We start from the raw sequence: 8,231 nt of genomic DNA on the forward strand, positions 1-8,231 counted from the left end.
CCCCTCAAACTAAGGCAGCCCCTGAAACTAAGCCAGCCCCTCAAACTAATGCAGCCACTCAATCTAAGGCAGTCTCTCAAACTAATGCAGCCACTCAATCAAAGGCAGCCCCTCAAACTAAGCCAACCCCTCAAACTAAGGCAGCCCTTCAAACTAAGGCAGCCCCTCAAACTAAGGCACCCCCTCAAACTAATGCAGCCCCTCAGTCAAAGGCACCCCCTCATTGTAAGTCAGCCCCTCAAACTAAGTCAGCCCCTCAAACTAAGTCAGCCCCTCTAACTAATGCAGCCACTCAATCAAAGGCAGTCTCCCAAACTAATGCAGCCACTCAATCAAAGGCAGCCCCTCAAACTAAGCCAACCGCTCAAACTAAGGCAGCCCCTCAAACTAAGGCAGCCTCTCAAACTAAGGCAACCCCTCAAACTAATGCAGCCCCTCAGTCTAAGGCACCCCCTCATTCTAAGTCAGCCCCGCAAACTAATGCAGCCCCTCAAACTATGGTAGCCCCTTAAACTAAGCCAGCCCCTCAAACTAATGCAGCCCCTCAATCTAAGGCAGCCCCTCAAAATAATGCAGCCACTCAATCAGAGGCAGACTCTCAAACTAATGCAGCCACTCAATCAAAGGCAACCCCTCAAACTAAGCCATCCCCTCAAACTAAGGCAGCCCCTCAGCTAAGGCAGTCTCTCAAACTAATGCAGCCCCTTAATGTAAGGCAGCCCCACAAACTAAGGGAGCGCCTCAATTAAAGGCAGCCCCTCAAACTAATGCAGCCGCTCAAACTAAGGCAGCCCCTCAAACTCAGGCAGCCTCTCAATCTAAGGCAGCCGCTCAAACTAAGGCAGCCTCTCAAACTGAGGCAGCCTCTCAAAGTAAGGCAGACCCTCAAACTAAGGCAGCCGCTCAAACTAAGGCAGACTCTCAAACGAAGTCAACCTCTCAAACTAAGTCAGCCGCTCAATCTAAGGCAGCCACTCAAACTAAGGCTGCCCCTCAAACTAAGGCAGCCGCTCAAACTAATGCAGCCCCTCAATCTAAGGCAGCCCCTCAACTAAGGCAGCCGCTCAAACTAAAGCAGCCCATCAAACTAATGCAGCACCTCAATCTAAGGCAGCCCGTCAAACTAAGGCAGCCCCTCAAACTAATGCAGCCACTCAATCTAAGGCAGCCCCTCAAACAAATGCAGCCCCTCAAACTAAGTCAGCCCCTCAAACTTAGTCAGCCCCTCAAACTAATGCAGCCACTCAATCAAAGGCAGTCTCTCAAACTAATGCAGCCACTCAATCAAAGGCAGCCCCTCAGACTAAGCCAACCCCTCAAACTAAGGCAGCCCCTCAAACTAAGGCAGACTCTGAAACTAATGCTGCCCCTTAAAGTAAGGCAGACCCTCAAACTAAGGGAGCCTCTCAACCAAAGGCACCCCCTCAAACTAATGCAGCCCCTCAAACTAAGGCAGCCCCTTAAACTAAGCCAGCCCCTCAAACTAATGTAGCCACTCAATCAAAGGCAGCCCCTCTAACTAAGCCAACACCTCAAACTAAGGCATCCCCTCAAACTAAGGCAGACCCGCAAACTAATGCAGCCACTCAATCAAAGGCAGCCCCTCAAACTAAGCCAACTGCTCAAACTAAGGCAGCCTCTCAAAGTGAAGCAGCCCCTCAAACTAAGGCAGCCCCTCAAACAGAGGCAGCCCCTCAAACTAAGGCAGCCTCTCAAACTAAGGCAGCCCCTCAAACTAAGGCACCCCCTCAAACTAATGCAGCCCCTCTATCTAAGGCACCCCCTCATTCTATGTCAGCCCCTCAAACTAATGCAGCCCCTCAAACTAAGGCAGCCCCTGAAACTAAGCCAGCCCCTCAAACTAATGCAGCCACTCAATCTAAGGCAGTCTCTCAAACTAATGCAGCCACTCAATCAAAGGCAGCCCCTCAAACTAAGCCAACCCCTCAAACTAAGGCAGCCCTTCAAACTAAGGCAGCCCCTCAAACTAAGGCACCCCCTCAAACTAATGCAGCCCCTCAGTCAAAGGCACCCCCTCATTGTAAGTCAGCCCCTCAAACTAAGTCAGCCCCTCAAACTAAGTCAGCCCCTCTAACTAATGCAGCCACTCAATCAAAGGCAGTCTCCCAAACTAATGCAGCCACTCAATCAAAGGCAGCCCCTCAAACTAAGCCAACCGCTCAAACTAAGGCAGCCCCTCAAACTAAGGCAGCCTCTCAAACTAAGGCAACCCCTCAAACTAATGCAGCCCCTCAGTCTAAGGCACCCCCTCATTCTAAGTCAGCCCCGCAAACTAATGCAGCCCCTCAAACTATGGTAGCCCCTTAAACTAAGCCAGCCCCTCAAACTAATGCAGCCCCTCAATCTAAGGCAGCCCCTCAAAATAATGCAGCCACTCAATCAGAGGCAGACTCTCAAACTAATGCAGCCACTCAATCAAAGGCAACCCCTCAAACTAAGCCATCCCCTCAAACTAAGGCAGCCCCTCAGCTAAGGCAGTCTCTCAAACTAATGCAGCCCCTTAATGTAAGGCAGCCCCACAAACTAAGGGAGCGCCTCAATTAAAGGCAGCCCCTCAAACTAATGCAGCCGCTCAAACTAAGGCAGCCCCTCAAACTCAGGCAGCCTCTCAATCTAAGGCAGCCGCTCAAACTAAGGCAGCCTCTCAAACTGAGGCAGCCTCTCAAAGTAAGGCAGACCCTCAAACTAAGGCAGCCGCTCAAACTAAGGCAGACTCTCAAACGAAGTCAACCTCTCAAACTAAGTCAGCCGCTCAATCTAAGGCAGCCACTCAAACTAAGGCTGCCCCTCAAACTAAGGCAGCCGCTCAAACTAATGCAGCCCCTCAATCTAAGGCAGCCCCTCAACTAAGGCAGCCGCTCAAACTAAAGCAGCCCATCAAACTAATGCAGCACCTCAATCTAAGGCAGCCCGTCAAACTAAGGCAGCCCCTCAAACTAATGCAGCCACTCAATCTAAGGCAGCCCCTCAAACAAATGCAGCCCCTCAAACTAAGTCAGCCCCTCAAACTTAGTCAGCCCCTCAAACTAATGCAGCCACTCAATCAAAGGCAGTCTCTCAAACTAATGCAGCCACTCAATCAAAGGCAGCCCCTCAGACTAAGCCAACCCCTCAAACTAAGGCAGCCCCTCAAACTAAGGCAGACTCTGAAACTAATGCTGCCCCTTAAAGTAAGGCAGACCCTCAAACTAAGGGAGCCTCTCAACCAAAGGCACCCCCTCAAACTAATGCAGCCCCTCAAACTAAGGCAGCCCCTTAAACTAAGCCAGCCCCTCAAACTAATGTAGCCACTCAATCAAAGGCAGCCCCTCTAACTAAGCCAACACCTCAAACTAAGGCATCCCCTCAAACTAAGGCAGACCCGCAAACTAATGCAGCCACTCAATCAAAGGCAGCCCCTCAAACTAAGCCAACTGCTCAAACTAAGGCAGCCTCTCAAAGTGAAGCAGCCCCTCAAACAAATGCAGCCCCTCAATCTAAGGCAGCCCCTTTATCTAAGGCTGCCCCTCAAACTAATGCAGCCCCTCAAACCAAGGCAGCCGCTCAAACTAAGGCAGCCCCTCAAACTATGCAAGCCGCACAAAATAAGTCATCCGCTCAAACTAAGGCAGCCCCTCAAACTAAGGCAGCCGCTCAAACTAAGGCAGCCACTCAAACTAAGGCAGCCACTCAAACTAAGGCAGCCCCTCAAACTGAGACAGCCGCTCAAACTAATGCAGCCCCTCTGTCCAAGGCAGCCCCTCAAAGTCAGGCAGCCTCTCAAACGAAGGCAGCCGCTCAAACTAAGGCAGCCCCTCAAACTGAGACAGCCGCTCAAACTAATGCAGCCCCTCAGTCGAAGGCAGCCCCTCAATCTCAGGCAGCCTCTCAAACTGAGACAGCCGCTCAAACTAATGCAGCCCCTCAATGGACAAAGACGAGAGTGGTCCTCTTGGAAGAGTGCTAAATTGGGGGATGGCCAACTGTACCAAAATTCGGCAGGAGCTGGGGAATGTAGATTGGGAGCAGCTGTTTGAAGGTAAATCCACATGTGATATGTGGGAGGCTTTTAAAGAGAGGTTGATTAGCGTGCAGCAGAGACATGTTCCTGTGAAAATGAAGGATAGAAATGGCAAGATTAGGGAACCATGGATGACAGGTGAAATTGTGAGACTAGCTAAGAGGAAAAAGGAAGCATACATAAGGTCTAGGCGGCTGATGAAAGACGAAGCTTTGAAAGAATATCGGGAATGTAGGACCAATCTGAAACGAGGAATTAAGAGAGCTAAAAGGGGTCATGAAATATCTTTAGCAAACAGGGTTAAAGAAAATCCCAAAGCCTTTTATTCATATGTAAGGAGAAAGAGGGTAACTTGAGAAAGGATTGGCCCACTAAAGGACAAAGGAGGAATGTTATGCTTGGACTCAGAGAAAATGGGTGAGATTCTAAACGAGTACTTTGCATCGGTCTTCACAGAGGAGAGGGACATGACGGATGTTGTGGTTCGGAACAGATGTTTGATTACACTAGGTCAAGTCGGCATAAGGAGGGAGGAAGTGTTGGGTATTCTAAAGGGCATTAAGGTGGACAAGTCCCCAGGTCCGGATTGGATCTATCCCAGGTTACTGAGGGAAGCGAGAGAGGAAATAGCTGGGGCCTTAACAGATATCTTTGCAGCATCCTTAAACACGGGTGAGGTCCCGGAGGACTGGAGAATTGCTAATGTTGTCCCCTTGTTTTAGAAGGGTAGCAGGGATAATCCAGGTAATTATAGACTGGTGAACCTGACGTCAGTGGTAGGGAAGCTGCTGGAGAAGATACTGAGGGATAGGATCTATCCCCATTTGGAAGAAAATGGGCTTATCAGTGATAGGCAACATGGTTTTGTGCAGGGAAGGTCATGTCTTACCAACTTAATAGAATTCTTTGAGGAAGTGACAAAGTTGATTGATGAGGGAAGGGCTGTCGATGTCATATACATGGACTTCAGTAAGGCGTTTGATAAGGTTCCCCATGGCAGGCTGGTGGAGAAAGTGAAGGCGCATGGGGTCCAAGGTGTCCTAGCTAGATGGATAAAGAACTGGCTGGGCCACAGAAGACAGAGAGTAGCAGTAGAAGGGAGGTTCTCAAAATGGAGACGTGTGACCAGTGGTGTTCCACAGGGATCCGTGCTGGGACCACTGTTGTTTGTGATATACATTAATGATTTGGAGGAAGGTATAGGTGGACTGATTAGCAAGTTTGCAGACGACACTAAGATTGGTGGAGTAGCAGATAGTGAAGGGGACTGTCAGAGAATACAGCAGAATATCGATAGATTGGACAGTTGGGCAGAGAAATGGCAGATGGAGTTCAATCAGGGCAAATGCGAGGAGATGCATTTTGGAAGATCCAATTCAAGAGTGAACTATACAGTAAATGGAAAAGTCCTGGGGAAAATTGATGTACAGAGAGATTTGGGTGTGCAGGTCCACTGTTTCCTGAAGGTGGCAACGCAGTTAAATAGAGTGGTCAAGAAGGCATACGGCATGCTTTCCTTCATCGGACGGGTTATTGCGTACAAGAGTTGGCAGGTCATGTTACAGTTGTATAGGACTTTGGTTCGGCCACATTTGGAATACTGCGTGCAGTTCTGGTCGCCACATTACCAAAAGGATGTGGATGCTTTGGAGAGGGTGCAGAGGAGGTTCACCAGGATGTTGCCTGCTATGGAGGGCGCCAGCTATGAAGAGAGGTTGAGTAGATTAGGATTATTTTCATTAGAAAGACGGAGGTCGAGAGGGGACCTGACTGAGGTGTACAAAATCATGAGAGGTATCGACAGGGTGGATAGCAAGAGGCTTTTTCCCAGAGTGGGGGATTCAATTACTAGAGGACACGAGTTCAAAGTGAAAGGAGAAAAGTTTAAAGGGATATGCGTGGAAAGTCCTTTACGCAGAGGGTGGTGGGTGCCTGGAATGCGTTGCCAGCGGAGGTGGTAGATGCGGCACGATGGCGTCTTTTAAGATGTATCTAGACAGATACATGAATGGGCAGGAAGAAAAGAGATACAGAACCTGGGAAAATAGGCGACATGTTTAGAGAGAGGATCTGGTTCGGGGCAGGCTTGGAGGGCCGAAGGACCTGTTCCTGTGCTGTAATTATCTTTGTTCTTTGTTCTTTGTTCCTTGTTCAGCCCCTCAAACTGCGGCAGCCGCTCAAATTAAGGCAGCCACTCAAACTTTGGCAGACTCTCAAACTAAGGCAGCCCCTCAAACTTAGGCAGCCTCTCAAACTAAGGCAGCCCCTCAAACTAATGCAGCCCCTCAAACTAATGCAGAACTCTATCTAAGGCAGCCCCTCAAACTAAGGCAGCTCCTCAAAGTAATGCAGCCACTCAAACAAATGCAGCTCCTCAATATAATGCATCCCCTCAATCTGAGGCAGCCCCTCAAACGAATGCACCCCCTCATTCTAAGCCAGCCCCTCAAACTAATGCAGCCATTCAATCAAAGGCAGCCCCTCAAACTAAGCCAACCGCTCAAACTAATGCAGCCTCTCAAAGTAAAGCAGCCCCTCAAACAAATGCAGCCCCTCAATCTAAGGCAGCCCCTTAAACTAAGGCAGCCCCTCAAACTAATGCTGCCCCTCAAACCAAGGCAGCCGCTCAAACTAAGGCAGTCCCTTAAACTATGCGAGCCGCTCAAACTAAGACATCCGCTCAAACTAAGGCAGCCCCTCAAACTAAGGCAGCCGCTCAAACTAAGGCAGCCCCTCAAACTGAGACAGCCGCTCAAACTGATGCAGCCTCTCAAACTAAGACAGCCGCTCAAACTAATGCAGCCCCTCAATGGACAAAGACGAGAGTGGTCGTAAAGGAATAGTGCTAAATTGGGGGAAAGCCAACGATCCCAAAATTCGGCAGGAGCTGGGGAATGTAGATTGAGTACAGCTGTTTGAAGGTAAATCCACATGTGATATGTGGGAGGCTTTTAAAGAGAGGTTGATTAGCGTGCAGGAGAGACATGTTCCTATGAAAATGAAGGATAGAAATGGCAAGATTAGGGAACCATGGATGACAGGTGAAATTGTGAGACTAGCTAAGAGGAAAAAGGAAGCATACATAAGGTCTAGGCGGCTGATGAAAGACGAAGCTTTGAAAGAATATCGGGAATATAGGACCAATCTGAAACGAGGAATTAAGAGGGCTAAAAGGGGTCATGAAATATCTTTAGCAAACAGGGTTAAAGAAAACCCCAAAGCCTTTTATTCATATATAAGGAGAAAGAGGGTAACTAGAGAAAGGATTGGCCCACTAAAGGACAAAGGAGGAATGTTATGCTTGGACTCAGAGAAAATGGGTGAGATTCTAAATGAGTACTTTGCATCACTATTCATCGAGGAGAGGGACATGACGGATGTTGAGGTTCGGAACAGATGTTTGATTACACTAGGTCAAGTCGGCATAAGGAGGGAGGAAGTGTTGGGTATTCTAAAGGGCATTAATGTGGACAAGTCCCCAGGTCCGGATGGGATCTATCCCAGGTTACTGAGGGAAGCGAGAGAGGAAATAGCTGGGGCCTTAACAGATATCTTTGCAGCATCCGTAAACACGGGTGAGGTCCCGGAGGACTGGAGAATTGCTAATGTTGTCCCCTTGTTTAAGAAGGGTAGCAGGGATAATCCAGGTAATCATAGACCGGTGAGCCTGACGTCAGTGGTCGGGAAGCTGCTGGAGAAGATACTGAGGTGTAGGATCTATTCCCATTTGGAAGAAAATGGGCTTATCAGTGATAGGCAAGATGGTTTTGTGCAGGGAAGGTCATGTCTTACCAACTTAATAGAATTCTTTGAGGAAGTGACAAAGTTGATTGATGAGGGAAGGGCTGTCGATGTCATATACATGGACTTCAGTAAGGCGTTTGATAAGGTTCCCCATGGCAGGCTGATGGAGAAAGTGAAGGCGCATGGGGTCCAAGGGGTACTAGCTGGATGGATAAAGAACTGGCTGGGCAACAGGAGACAGAGAGTAGCAGTAGAAGGGAGTTTCTCAAAATGGAGACGTGTGACCAGTGGTGTTCCACAGGGATCTGTGCTGGGACCACTGTTGTTTGTGATATACATTAATGATTTGGAGGAAAGTATAGGTGGACTGATTAGCAAGTTTGCAGACGACACTATGATTGGTGGAGTAGCAGATAGTGAAGGGGACTGTCAGAGAATACAGCAGAATATAGATAGATTGGAGAGT

Source organism: Heterodontus francisci, unplaced genomic scaffold (assembly GCF_036365525.1).
Source record: "Heterodontus francisci isolate sHetFra1 unplaced genomic scaffold, sHetFra1.hap1 HAP1_SCAFFOLD_50, whole genome shotgun sequence".
NCBI lineage: Eukaryota > Metazoa > Chordata > Chondrichthyes > Heterodontiformes > Heterodontidae > Heterodontus > Heterodontus francisci.